A 15074-nucleotide genomic window follows, 5' to 3' on the forward strand; every position below is an offset into this window, starting at 1 on the left:
GTTGGAAGAAATATCGGTTCACTCTTAAGACTTTATCCTGAAATCATTTTTCACTTATCCCTTAAGATCACAGTACCAAAGAACTCAGTACCAAAAATGCTCCCTTCTATCAAGTCTTCCACTATTAAAGTGATGCGTCCCACGATCACGTTATCATGGGTTTGGATATTTACTAGTTTCGACTTGCGACCCACTGCACCAACGATCCCGATATTATGAACTGGCTGAGTTGATGGCTATCGTATTTACTTATTTCACCAAACAATGTTTTGGACATAACATGATTATTGCCCCAGTTTCGCACAAGAACGTTTCTATAGTAGCTTACAGGTTTGCACTGTTTCCCTTGAACCTTTATTACAGATGTGGAGACTGTCTGTTAATTCCTCTCTCGGATTGCATCTTCCATATGGCTTAACGGGTGACTACGGAAATCAGTTTCACCGCACTCCATCCCATGGCCAGCATCGGAGGATCAAATGTGGCCGACTCTAGTCTTTTGAAATAGGCACTACAGGAAGAGTCTCATTTGTGACTTCTACAGCATTCCGCCAACTAGTGTGAGCATCAGAATTTTTTTTTGCATATAAGTGTTGCTGTTTCCGTTGAAGTGTATCTGATTCTTTTGATTGCAACTCCACTGGTTGTTTGACTTAGTTTGTGTAGTGCTGAGCTCTGAAGTGTTTTGAGCATTGGAATATCACTGATTATGGTTATTGTGATTATTCCAGGGGCGCACTCCATTATTTTGATAACCCAGACGGTGTATATCATCGTTTCTCCTCCTCCTCTTATATATGTGGAGAGTCAACACTTGGATACCTAACTGCGCTGGCGGCGGGGCGACAGAGCCTGGTTCACTCCACTCCCGGTCCTGTGACTATCTCCATTCCCTCGTTTATGAAGTCAGTGGGGTCCAGTAGTGATAAAAAGTATCCCAAATAGGATTGAGGCACCTGCACTAGCTTTTCTCCGATGTGAACCGGCGACTTGTCTTTCAAAACACCTAACACGTCTTTAATCGGATGTAGATTTACCCCAGAACCGAGTCTTGTTCAAATATTTCTCAAAATTCTTTCTTACGTTCTTTGTCTAGGACTGTATAATTATGGATTAAAAAGTTCCCTTCTTAATTGAGCGCGTTTCGACCGATGTTTCTCCGAAAAGGCATTTTAGAATTGTTCACGCGAATGACAATGTTCTGCAATCGCATTAGCTTATAAGGGCAACTTTCCCTTGGACAAAGCCTATACTGAATTAAATCTTTTGTCGGCCAGACCACGTTTCAGGCAATATATTTCTTAAAGATTTAACGAAAATGACGGGATGTACAGTTTTCTTTTCTGTAAGAACATCTCACACTCTGTATGTTTGAGGAGAATTTCCTCTAACAAGTAGGGGTGGGTCCTTCCACTAAATTCCTACTTGTATAGCTTTGTGGCTACGGTCTACCTGACCATATGTCATCCAATGCGTGTACTGTTTTACGACAACGGCCTGTGACAGTGGCCACTGGCTCCGTCTGCTTGAGCCACATGTGATGTGTTATCAGCAATTTGCCCTTTTGCAGTATTTCATTGCTTTCCCACTTCATTAATTCGACCAGTTAGTTTAAATTGAACCTCTTGTCGCTAGTTCGTCAGATCTCGACTCAACGTTTTTCTCGCGAAGCTAAGCTCGCTGCTGACAGCTTGCACTGTGGCGCCATGTTCAGCACTTTCTTCACTACAGTCTGCTCTCTTGCCTTCCGCCTCTGACGAGCTCGTTGTCGACGGGACGTAAAAGACTAATCTTCGCCTTCTTCTCTATCGCTTCCATCAGCTCTACTTCGAATTTTTCACTGATCTGATTACCCTTTTCTTTTAGAAATTCCTCCATTTTGCTTTCCCGATCTACACCACACTTCTTGTTCCGCTATGAGATTCTCACAGTTTTGTTCTAGTTACAAAGTGTCAAAACTTTCGGACAAATCCTTTACCTTTTCGGCAATTTTATCCTGCAAACCTGATGTTTATATCATCCATATCGGATCTTAACACATTTGTTACGCGATTAGGCACATCCACTTTCAACTGTGCGGTTTGATTCTTAAGTTGTTGACTAACTTGCTCCACTTATTCTTTCAAAGCATAAATATCATGAGACACAGGGTATTGCTTATTATTCGTAAAAGATCGGTTGCTGTTCTCGGTTTCTTGTTTTTGATCCGTGCTTAGCATAAATATCATGAGACACAGGGTCTTGCTTATTATTCGTAAAAGATCGGTTGCTGTTCTCGGTTTCTTGTTTTTGATCCGTGCTTTCCAATTTTTGCTAGATCACTGCAAGAGGCTCTTGCGCCGTAGTAACAGATTCAGTTGTGAGCTGCGAATGTTACGCTACCTACCTCGAAAATGGGGCTAGAAATAATAACATTTGGATCAATTGCTAGGTTAGTGTTCATAGTATTAACTTCAACAATAGGAGCAGTGGTCGTGATGTTGCTTGCTGAATACGCGTGTTTTCAGCTGGCGACATACTACTCGTGGCAACTGCATCGGCAATTCTGTTTACATCGGCTGGCTGGTCGTTAACCATCTGAAGATTTCCGTTGCTGGCGACGTAACACCATAAAAAGGGACTGTAACTTTCTAAGAAGTTATCACTTTTACCTAACACAGCTCGTTAGTACACCTGGCAAAACTTATCTTTGGTAACATATGCCGATCAGACTGGTCGTTTCTCATGTTTAGCTACTCAGATAAGCTATCTTGCGAAATTTCTACAGATTGTAATTTTAATTACAAAAAAATTGTAGAAATCTCACTAAATGCAGACGAACAAGTGTCAAAGCACAGGGGACTTATTTCTACTGAAGCGGGGCTGCTGAAAAATGTTCAAATGTGTGTGAGTTCCTAAGGGACCAAAATGCTGAGGTCATCGGTCCCGAAACTTACGCACTACTCCTATTAACTTGGACTAACTTATGCTAAGAACAACACACACACACACACACACACATGTTCAAATGTGTGTGAGTTCCTAAGGGACCAAAATGCTGAGGTCATCGGTCCCGAAACTTACGCACTACTCCTATTAACTTGAACTAACTTATGCTAAGAACAACACACACACACACACACACACACACACACACACCCATGCCCTGGGGGGGGGGGGGGAGGTCTCGAACCTCCGAGGGAGGGGCAGGGCAATCCGGGACATGGCATCTCTGACAGCACGGCCATTCGGGCTGCTAAATTTGAAAGCATTGAGTGCTTATTTTGTTACATAGTTTGGACATTTTATCCTCTTTTTCTCGTTAGGTCTCTCAGATGTCAGACACTGAGAACGGCACCAAACGTTGTATGTCGATAGAGTATCAGCCAAAACACCGAGGTGCTGTCTTCCAGTAGAGCATGCGTAAACCGTAATCATCAGTAGTGTTTGAACGCGGGACCTTTATTACGATGACCGCACGCTCTACCAACTAACCCACGCGAAATTTACAAACAGTTTCTCACAGGTAAGCTTTTCGTGAGCTTCATAGTTCTGGTGTTGCTTTCAGTTGCCGATTACGCAAGTGCTACTGGACTACAGAACATAGTGCTAATTAAATCAGTGTTTGGTTGATACTGTGACGACATGTGTTTGTACTGATCTGACTGACTCCTGGAGGTTTGGGTCTCAGTATATTCAAGCGATGGCTCGTCGATTTATGGCCGTAGTACCGCGCATGCGCAAAGTCCTTCCGCAGCGGCGACCCCCGTGTTCCTCCCGTGCCTTTTGGGCCGCGCAGAGCCGGCAGCACATCCAGAATCCAGCCTGCACGCGCCCCGTGGACCTGCGGGCGGGTGAGTTCGCGGTAGCAACGTTGCGTGTGCCTTTGCAGCTGTTGCTTCTTGTGGAATCTGAGTTCAGTGCAAACGCGTGCTATTGCAGAGAGTTTTTAGTGGAGAGCGTTTTCCGTGCAGGAGGAAACTTTATGGAGCATGTGAGACGGCAGTTTAGACTGCGCTCTCCTGCTTCGATGTGTCCACGTCGTGACGCTGTACATGATTTAGTTCGCAAAGTCCAAACAACAGGTTCAATTCGTGGTGAACCACGAACTGGTTAGGCCCATAACTTTAACAGAGCGGAAGCTTGACGTGATTCTGGACATCGTGTTGTGGAGTTCAACAAAATCAGTGAGGACATTATAACAACAGGCCAAAAGTCCGTCGTACGACAGCACATAATGCCGTAACCAAAGAATTGGGGATGTATCCGTATAAAAGTAGTGCTGTGCAACAATTTCATTGTTTGGACCATGAGAAACGTATTGTGAATGGTTTCAGCGATTTGTTAACCGACACGGAGCTGATGTTCTACATCGAACCATTTGCGCTGGTGAGGTTTGGTTTCACCCACTTGGCTGCATTAATTCATGAAATTCACAAATTTGTTCATCAGAAAATACACGTGCCCTCGGAGTGTGGATTGCCATGATGCTAGCACGAATTATAGGGCTGATGTTTTCGGTACTGCCGTCACTTCCGATGTCTATTGTTCCCGGACAGTTTTTCAATCTATGGCCCTGCTGAATGAAAATGGGGTTACTCATTTATCCAACAAGACAACGCTACTGCTCATACGACACACAAGTCTACATCTACATCTACATCCATACTCCGCAAGGCACCTGACGGTGGGTGGCGGAGGGTACCTTGAGTACCTCTAACGGTTCTCCCTTCTATTCCAGTCTCGTATTGTTCGCGGAAAGAAGGATTGTCGATATGCCTCTGTGTGGACTCTGATCTCTCTGATTTTATCCTCATGGTCTCTTCGCGACATATACGTAGGAGGGAGTAATATACTGCTTGACTCCTCGGTGAAGATATGTTCTCGAAACTTCAACAAAAGCTCGTACCGAGCTACTGAGCGTCTCTCCTGCAGAGTCTTCCACTGGAGTTTATCTACCATCTCCGTAGCGCTTTCGCGATTACTAAATGATCCTGTAACGAAGCGCACTGCTCTCCGTTGGATCTTCTCTATCTCTTCTATCAACCCTATCTGGTACGGATCCCACACTCCTGAACAGTATTCAAGTAGTGGGCGAAAAAGCGTACTGTAAGCTACTTCCTTAGTTTTCGGACTGCATTTCCTTAGGATTCTTCCAATGAATCTCAGTCTGGCATCTGCTTTACCGACGATCAACTTTATATGATCATTCCATTTTAAATCACTCCTAATGCGTACTCCCAGATAATTTATGGAATTAACTGCTTCCAGTTGCTGACCTGCTATATTGTAGCTAAATGATAAGGGATCTTTCTTTCTATGTATTCGCAGCACATTACACTTGTCTACATTGAGATTCAATTGCCATTCCCTGCACCATGCGTCCATTCGCTGCAGATCCTCTTGCATTTCAGTACAATTTTCCATTGTTACAACCTCTCGATATACCACAGCATCATCCGCAAAACGCCTCAGTGAACTTCCGATGTCATCCACAAGGTCATTTATGTATATTGTGAATAGCAACGGTCCTACGACACTCCCCTGCGGCACACCTGATATTTACTTCGCAAGACTTCTCTCCATTGAGAATGACATGCATGCTACTACGTTTAGAGAAATCTTTGGAGGCAGAAAAATTACGAAAGGTATCTAACACCCGCTCGACTGCTTTCTTTTGGGAGCAGCTAAAATTTATGTGTATCAAAACAACCCAAACACAACAGACGAACTGAAGGCAGTTATAATTCATCATCTGCATTCGATTACATGTGAAACATTGGTAAAGGTATTCGCAAATAAATACAAAGAGAAAAACACTTCCACCACCTACAGTGATACTGATGAGTACACTTTATTTTATTGTAATTAATGTAATTAATTAATTTCGTTGTTTTAATTGTAATAATGTAGAATCCCATCTCCCAACATAACTGCAGCCACTAGGACTGGATCCCGGCCCCCAGCTTATGCGGCGACATGAATACACTTGTAAATTGTGCTGCCACCTATTGCCAGGTACTCCGTATCAGCGACATCGTGACACTTTGAACGTGGGCAGGTGATTGGGTGTCACTTGTGTCATACGTCATTTCCACACCCCTAAACATCCCTAGGTATACTGTTTACGATGTGATAGTGGAGTGGAAACGTGAAGGGACACGTACAGCACAAAGGCGTACAGGCCGACCTCGTCTGTTGACTGACAGACAGCGCCGACAGTTTCGTACTGTGTAATAGGCAGACATCTATCCAGACCATCACACAGGCATTCCAAACTGCATCAGGATCCACTGCAAGTACTATGACAGTACGGCGGGAGGAGAGAAAACTTGGATTTTACGGTCGAGCGGCTGCTCATAAGCCACACACCACGCCGGTAAATGCCAAACGACGCCCCGCTTGGCGTAAGGAGCGTAAACATTGGACGAATGAACAGTGGAAAAACGTTGTGTGGAGTGACGAAACACGGCGATCCGATGGCAGGGTGTGAGTGTGGCGAATGCCCGGTGAACGTCATATGCCAGCATGTGTAGAGCCAACAGTAAAATTCCGAGGCGATGGTGTTATGGTGTGGTCATGTTTTTCATAGATGGAGCTTGCACCCCTTGTTGTTTTGCGTGGCACTATCACAGCACAGCCCTCCATTGACGCTTTCAGCACCTTCTTGCTTCGCACTGTTGAAGAGCAATTCGGGGATGGCGATTGCATCTTTCAACACAATCGAGCACCTGTTCATAATACACGGCCTGTGGCGGACTGATTACACGACAATAACATCCCTGTAATGGACTGGCCTGTACAGAGCCCTGACCTGAATAGAACAGCTCTGGGATGTTTTGGAACACCGACTTCGTGCCAGGCCTCACCGACCGACGTCGATACCTCTCCTCAGTGCAGCACTCCGTGAAGAATGGGATGGCATTCCCCAAGAAACCTTCCAGCACCTGACTGAACGTATGCCTGCGAGAGTGGAAGCTGTCAGCAAGGTTAAGGGTGAGCCAACACCACATTGAATTCCAGCATTACCGATGTAGGTCGCTGCGAACTTGTAAGTCATTTTCAGCCAGGTTTCCGGATACTTTTGGTCACATAGTGAACGTTACCAACCTTAGGCGCCTCGCAAGGTGAGACAAGAGTGGCTCGCCACTGCGGAGAGACTTTCCGGACTGTACATTGCATGTAACAGGAAACAACAAAATTATTGCAGCGTATACAGTATAAAAGTCCTCCTTAAGATGTCACCAGTGTAACTCTCCTTGCAGACCTCCTTAAGATGTCACCAGTGTAACTCTCCTTGCAGACCGAGAAAAGAATTATATCAGCAACAGAGGAAATATTCTTAATTATTGTAATTTTGAGATTGAGATTGTTGTCAATTTGATCCCCCTAAGACATCGGACTTCGTACAGAATCAATAACTGCAGGCTCTGAAGTAGTTTGATACCTTTAGTAGTGACCTGCATAAGATGCAAAAGATAGGTGCTAGTTGTTCGTCCGCAAGCCATTATTGCGGAAAGCGTTAAAAAATACTTACAAAAATTCAACACCTGAGAAAATGGTCATTATCATTTTTTGAAATAGACACACTTACACAATTTCCTATAACATATTTATTAATAACGAAAATTACAAGTGCTTAAACACGCAATGGTCAAATGGTTCAAACGACTCTGAGCACTATGGGACTTAACTTCTGAGGCCATCAGTCCCCTACAACTTAGAACTACTTAAACCTAAATAACCTAAGGACATCGCACACATCCACGCCCGAGGCAGGATTCGAACCTGCGACCGTAGCAGTCGCGCGGTTCCGGACTGAAGCGCCCAGAACAGCTCGGCCGCCACGGCCGGCGTGCAATGGCCAAGGCAAGAGAGAGAGAGGGAGAGAGTGAGAGAGAGGGGGGGAGAGAGAAGTGTCTGTCTCGAAAGAACAAGTGTGAGAGAGTGTGTAAAACAAGATGAACAACTTACAAAAATTCAGACACAGAGCTTCGTTCATTTCGATCGCCATCGGTGATATACACTAAGTCTGCCTCCTCTGGCCACGAAAAATCAGTAGATTACATATGTCAAATAGCATCTATAGCACAAAATAGAAACATGTTGTATGTTTTCAAACTGAAGAATTAGCAATTCCTGCAACAGCTTGTGTTGCACGCTACTTAAATCTGTAAAACCCATAATATTTACAAACTCTGTACAAAGCACAGCCTCACGTCCCACAACAGAAACAGTAGAAAACGCCGGAATTTCCTTATGGCGGTCTCTCTGCATGTACTTTGATGTTGTTCTAAAATCAGTCACGAGATTGAAACATCATGTAGTGTAGTCTGAGCTCGACCTCACTGAGCTGTTCTTGTGTGGAGGGCTGAAGAATCATCCCAATTACAATACCTTAACGATCACTTACTTCAACAACAAAATGAGCGGCCAGACCGGATCGACAACCCATTTGCACCACTAGGGCACGCGTCAACTGCAGATATGCAAGGCTGAAGGGTACAGCATCCTAAAACTAGTATCATCCAAGACCTCCGACGCAAACGGGTTTCAGTCCACTAATAAATGATAATTTCGTTTTCGGTAAAGTTCAATCTCTGCGGAGTTCTACTACTGTGGCCTTAACACAAATGTTAAATATCAGCAATAACTTCCTCCAATTCACAACTGCTATGAGGACAGCCAACGTCAATTTGCAGCCTCGATAATCAACTCAAAAGATGGTAGCCTGAGGTGCACAGCAAATAAATAATTAAAATATAACAAGCAAAATCTGTACAAACATCAACCGTGCCGATAACAGCCTGCCTAACTGAGCAGCACTTATAACCCATGAAAATTCAATGAGCAACTGCAACAACTCAAATAAACTCAACAGCAGCCTAGCTCGTCTCAGCAGCACCTAATATCCCTGGTAAATTTAAACGAAAAGTTGCAACCAAGCTAAATGAACACAATGGCAGGCCAACTGATACGCACAGCGGTCTGAGGCGCCTTGCCACGGTTCGCGTGGCACTCCCCGTCGGAGGTTCGAGTCCTTCCTCGGGGAAGGGTGTGTGTCTGTCCTTAGTGCAAGTTACTTTAAGGTAGATTAAGTAGTGTGTCAGGCCAACAGCCTTACTGCAGTGGTAACACCGGTTCCCGTCGGATCACCAAAGTTAAGCGCTGCCGGGCTGGGCTAGCACTTGGATGGGTGACCATCCTGTCTGCCCAGCGCTGTTGACAAGCGGGGTGCACTCAGCCATTGTGTGGCAGAGGAGCTGCTTGATTGAGAAGTAGCAGTTCCGGTCTAGTAAACTGACGCACGGCTGGGAGAGCGGTGTGCTGACCACATGACCTTCCATATCTGCATCCAGTGACGCCTGTGGGCTGAGGATTACACGGCGACCGGTCGGTTCCGTCGGGCCTTCCAAGGCCTGTTCGGATGGAGTTAAGCAGTGTGTAAGCCTAGGCACCGATGAACTCAGCAGTTTTGTCCCTTAGGAACTTACCACCCCCATGAAAATTCAATCACAACTGCAACAACCCGAACGAATTCAATACTGCCCAGCTGATCTTTGCAACATTTAAACTCATTAACATTTGAACACAAGTCCAAAGTCGCTCAACCGAGCGAGGTGGCGCAGTGGTTAGCACACTGGACTCGCATTCGGGAGGACGACGGTTCAATCCCGTCTCCGGCCATCCTGATTTAGGTTTTCCGTGATTTCCCTAAATCGCTACAGGCAAATGCCGGGATGGTTCCTTTAAAAGGGCACGGCCGATTTCCTTCCCCTTCCTTTCCTCACCCGAGCTTGCTCTCCGTCCCTAATGACCTCGTTGTCGACGGGACGTTAAACACTAATCTCCTCCTCCTCCAAAGTCGCTCAACACAACTGTCCGCAGCCAGAGCTCAACCCCCCCCCCCTCCCCCTGCACAAGGGAGCATTTCCATTCCAGTTGATCCTGCGCGCGATAGATCGAACCAGCGAATCTGTCAAACTAAACCTCTACCCGACACGACGCAAAAGACGAGGGATGCACTCACGGAAAGTGCCATTAGCACAAACTCCCACTCCTTGTTTGTGTTCCCTCTGGGCACACAAGGCTCCCGGCCTGGCTAACTTAGGTACCCAAACCTACCAGACCCATCTTCAGCCGAGATATATGTTTCTGAGTACATTACTGCGCTTCATTCCAACCAGATGATCTGTAACAGGTGTCAAGAAACTGATTATGTGAAAAGTTTCCCTGAAACCGTATTAGCAGCTTCATTGTGGTTTCTAATTCTTAGTTCTTAATGAACGCCGGCCGGTGTGGCCGAGCGGTTTTAGGCGCTTCAGCCCGGAACCGCGCTACCGCTACGGTCGCAGGTTCGAATCCTGCCTCGGGCATGGATGTGTGTGATGACCTTAGGTTAGTTAGGTTTAAGTAGTTCTATGTTCTAGGGGACTGATGACCTCAGATGTTAAGGCCCATAGTGCTTAGAGCCATTTGAACCATTTCTTTCTTAATGAACACAACATCTGTCATGAGATATGCAGTTACCTGCCACCCCACATTGCACTTCTTAGGTTGCTGTTGATGCGCTCTACCGAAGTTAATCTTGTCTGTCTCCCACTGCTGTAAAATATCATCAGCACCAATCTTATCTGGAAACAAATCCAGTATGACCCATAGGTTTCTGAGGAGTGAAGTGACAGTAAAGGTAAATACCAGTTGGGCAGGAGTTGCCTTATGGCTTTTATACCTCGCTTTGTTAAAGGTGAACACGAGACTGTTGCGATCATAAGGGATCGGTGCTGCCCGCTCAACTGTAGAGTGAAAATTTCATTCTAGAAAGATCCCCCAGGCTGTGGCTAAGCCATGTCTCCGCAATATCCTTTCTTTCAGCAGTGCTAGTTCTGAAACGTTCGCAGGAGAGCTTCTGTGAAGTTTGAAAGGTAGGAGACGAGGTACTGGCGGAATTAAAGCTGTGGAGACGGCGCGTGAGTCGTGCTTGGGTAGCTCAGTTGGTAGAGCACTTGCCCACGAAAGGCAAAGTTCCCGAGTTCGAGTCTCGGTCCGCACACAGTTTTAATCTGCCAGGAAGTTTCATCCATTTGGGTGTTGGTAGCTGCGACTACTTATATGATTTCCTATTCAGTTTTTACCCATTCGCAACAAATGCTGTTTCTACTGGCCCACTCCAGGTCCAACGATGTCACGGAACTGCTTGAATCCACCAACACAGACTGGCTCATTATTAACATACCAGCATATTGCAAACTCACACTCCACACTCGGCTGTGTTAAATCCTAATACCTGCTCAAATATAAATTCGTTTCTTCTTATTATGGGCATTATTTCTTGTTCCACTGTATAACAATCTTGATGACTGTAGCTGATAGTCACCTCTTACTGGTAGTTGTTGCTACTGACGACAGGGCAAAATTTGTAAGTATGGCCGCGCTACTTACTGAACATTAATAACTGATTTTTATCACTCAGGTTATTGAAATACTGCACAAGGGATAATGCTCCGTGAATCAGTCAGCAGCCAGTACAATCAACTTAGATGGAGGGTAGCGATATGCATTTGCCGTACTGCTTGCCTTTAAACTTTGAATTATTTTCATTCTGAGCTTAGTTACTTTCGATTTATTGATTCTACTGAATTAAATACCATCAAGTATTTGGAAATCTACTTTGAGTGGTGGGGCATACTATCAGTGCTAGGATATTTTCTACATAGGTTAGATTTATTTCTCAATAAACAATGATGCAAGTTTCGGTTACTCTTTTATCCATGACATTTAGATTTACCAGACTGCATGTTATAATTTCCAATGTGGAGTAACTTGACCTGCTATGATCACTCTAAGGACGTCACACTATGAGGTAGTAAATAAGTTCTGTGTAATGGAGTAAATCTCGCCTCACCTGAGCGGCGTGCAACTCAGTGCAAAGCACTGCTCGTGGCCGTGCTAGAGGGAAACAGAACCAGCTGCACCCGCTACGTTGCTGCCCCGCACCATACCCTCTGGTGTCCTGTGGGTGGTTCAGAAGAACACCAATGACCTCTCGCCTCCCCAGCTTCAGCTTGCAGCAGTATCCAGGAGCACCCTCTCCACTGCCTGAATGTTTCCCACAAGACCTCACGGCTGCCACGTCCTCCTACTCCGCCTGCGACTGTTCGCCCTCGCTGGCAACGAAAGCTGTGTGTCTTGGCGAGTTCCCCCCATCCCGGAAGGCGCTATCATCCACTAGGTGGACACAGTTGTTGGCTTCCCCTAAACGTAGTTTTATTGATAGTGATAATGAACCTGTGGCCAGCGGTAGTGCTCTCTCCTGTCCTCATAGTCAAGAGCCTCACATTGGTGGTGTCATCGCCTCTCTAGAATACTCAACTGTAGCGAGAGCCTTTCAGGGGTGTTTCTCTTTCACTAGAATCGAGAACCCGGCCGGGGGTTATTGTGACCCAGTCAAGTTTCTAGAAGTGTGCCTCCTGGTGCTGGTGACAGGCCTCCTCAAAGCCCCAGATGATCCGAGATTTAATGACATTAAATGTAATGCAGTACTCTGCTGTGAGATGTCCCACCCTCCCAAACAACAGAATGCTGCTGAGGAGAAAAGCGTGCGTGTGAGGTGACGTTATACCTCAGAGAAAACCAATCGCCAAGTGGTATCGTGAACCTACCTTGGGTGCAATACTGGCCCGGTTTTCCCAGATGGAAGTAAGAGGGTCAGCTGAAGCACTCAGCCAAATACGACACTTCGGAATCCAGATGCATGTCTATGATCTGATAAAAGGAGGGTCCAGATATATCAAGCTTCCATGCCGTAAGAAGGCATGTTGTTGTTGTGGTCTTTAGTCCTGGGACTGTTTTGATGCAGCTCTCCATGCTACTCTATCCTGTGCAAGCTTCTTCATCTCCCAGTACCTACTGCAACCTACATCCTTCTGAATCTGCTTAGTGTATTGATCTCTTGGTCTTCCTCTACGATTTTTACCCTCCACGCTGCCCTCCAATGCCAAATTTGTGATCCCTTGATGCCTCAAAACATGTCCTACCAACCGATCCCTTCTTCTAGTCAAGATGTGCCACAAACTTCTCTTCTCCCCAATCGTATTCAACACTTCCTCATTAGTTATGTGATCTACCCATCTAATCTTAAGCATTCTTCTGTAGCACCACATTTCGAAAGCTTCTATTCTCTTCTTGTCCAAACCAGTTATCGTCCATGTCTCACTTCCATACATGGCTACCCTCCATACAAATACTTTCAGAAACGACTTCCTGACACCTAAATCTATACTCGATGTTAACAAATTTCTCTTCTTCAGAAACGATTTCCTTGCCATTGCCAGTCTACATTTTATATCCTCTCTACTTCGACCATCATCGGTTATTTTACTCCCTAAATATCAAAACTCCTTAACTACTTTAAGTGTCTCATTTCCTAATCTAATTCCCTCAGCATCACCCGACTTAATATGACTACATTCCATTATCCTCGTTTTGCTTTTGTTGATGTTCATCTTATATCCTCCTTTCAAAACACTGTCCATTCCGTTCAACTGCTCTTCCAAGTCCTTTGCTGTCTCTGACAGAATTACAATGTCATCGGCGAACCTCAAAGTTTTTGCTTCTTCTCCATGAATTTTAATACCTACTCCGAATTTTTCTTTTGTTTCCTTTACTGCTTGCTCAATATACAGATTGAATAACATCGGGGAGAGGCTACAACCCTGTCTCACTCCTTTCCCAACCACTGCTTCCCTTTCATGCCCCTCGACTCTTATAACTGCCATCTGGTTTCTGTACAAATTGTAAATAGCCTTTCGCTCCCTGTATTTTACCCCTGCCACCTTCAGAATTTGAAAGAGAGTATTCCAGTCAACATTGTCAAAAGCTTTCTCTAAGTCTACAAATGCTAGAAACGTAGGTTTTCCTTTCCTTAATCTTTCTTCCAAGATGTAAGGTCAGTATTGCCTCACGTGTTCCAACATTTCTACGGAATCCAAACTGATCTTCCCCGAGGTCGGCTTCTATCAGTTTTTCCATTCGTCTGTAAAGAATTCGCGTTAGTATTTTGCAGCTGTGACTTATTAAACTGATAGTTCGGTAATTTTCACTTCTGTCAACACCTGCTTTCTTTGGGATTAGAATTATTATATTCTTCTTGAAGTCTGAGGGTATTTCGCCTGTCTCATACATCGTGCTCACCAGATGGTAGAGTTTTGTCATGACTGGCTCTCCCGAGGCCGTCAGTAGTTCTAATGGAATGTTGTCTACTCCCGGGGCCTTGTTTTGACTCAGGTCTTTCAGTGCTCTGTCAAACTCTTCACGCAGTATCTTATCTCCCATTTCGTCTTCATCTACATCCTCTTCCATTTCCATAATATTGTCCTCAAGTACATCGCCATTGTATAAACCCTCTATATACTCCTTCCACCTTTCTGCTTTCCCTTCTTTGCTTAGAACTGGGTTTCCATCTGAGCTCTTGATATTCATACAAGTGGTTCTCTTCTCTCCAAAGGTCTCTTTAATTTTCCTGTAGGCAGTATCTATCTTACCCCTAGTGAGACAAGCCTCTACATCCTTACATTTGTCCCCTAGCCATCCCTGCTTAGCCATTTTGCACTTCCTGTCGATTTCATTTTTGAGACGTTTGTATTCCTTTTTGCCTGCTTCATTTACTGCATTTTTATATTTTCTCCTTTCATCAATTAAATTCAATATTTCTTCTGTTACCCAAGGATTTCTATTAGCCCTCGTCTTTTTACCTACTTGATCGTCTGCTGCCTTCACCACTTCATCCCTCAGAGCTACCCATTCTTCTTCTACTGTATTTCTTTCCCCCATTCCTGTCAATTGTTCCCTTATGCACTCCCTGAAACTCTCTACAACCTCTGGTTCTTTCAGTTTATCCAGGTCCCATCTCCTTAAATTCCCACCTTTTTGCAGTTTCTTCAGTTTCAATCTGCAATTCATAACCAATAGATTGTGGTCAGAATCCACATCTGCCCCAGGAAATGTCTTACAATTTAAAACCTGGTTCCTAAATCTCTGTCTTACCATTATATAATCTATCTGAAACCTGTCAGTATCTCCAGGCTTCTTCCATG

General features: G+C 44.9%; 1 pseudogene; it reads left to right on the forward strand.

Annotated features, from left to right (window-relative positions):
• The first annotated feature begins 9089 nt into the window (after positions 1-9089).
• Positions 9090-9207, forward strand: LOC126191861 (5S ribosomal RNA; annotated as a pseudogene).
• The last annotated feature ends 5867 nt before the right edge of the window (positions 9208-15074 follow it).

The sequence above is a fragment of the Schistocerca nitens genome, chromosome 6, assembly GCF_023898315.1.
Source record: "Schistocerca nitens isolate TAMUIC-IGC-003100 chromosome 6, iqSchNite1.1, whole genome shotgun sequence".
Lineage (NCBI taxonomy): Eukaryota > Metazoa > Arthropoda > Insecta > Orthoptera > Acrididae > Schistocerca > Schistocerca nitens.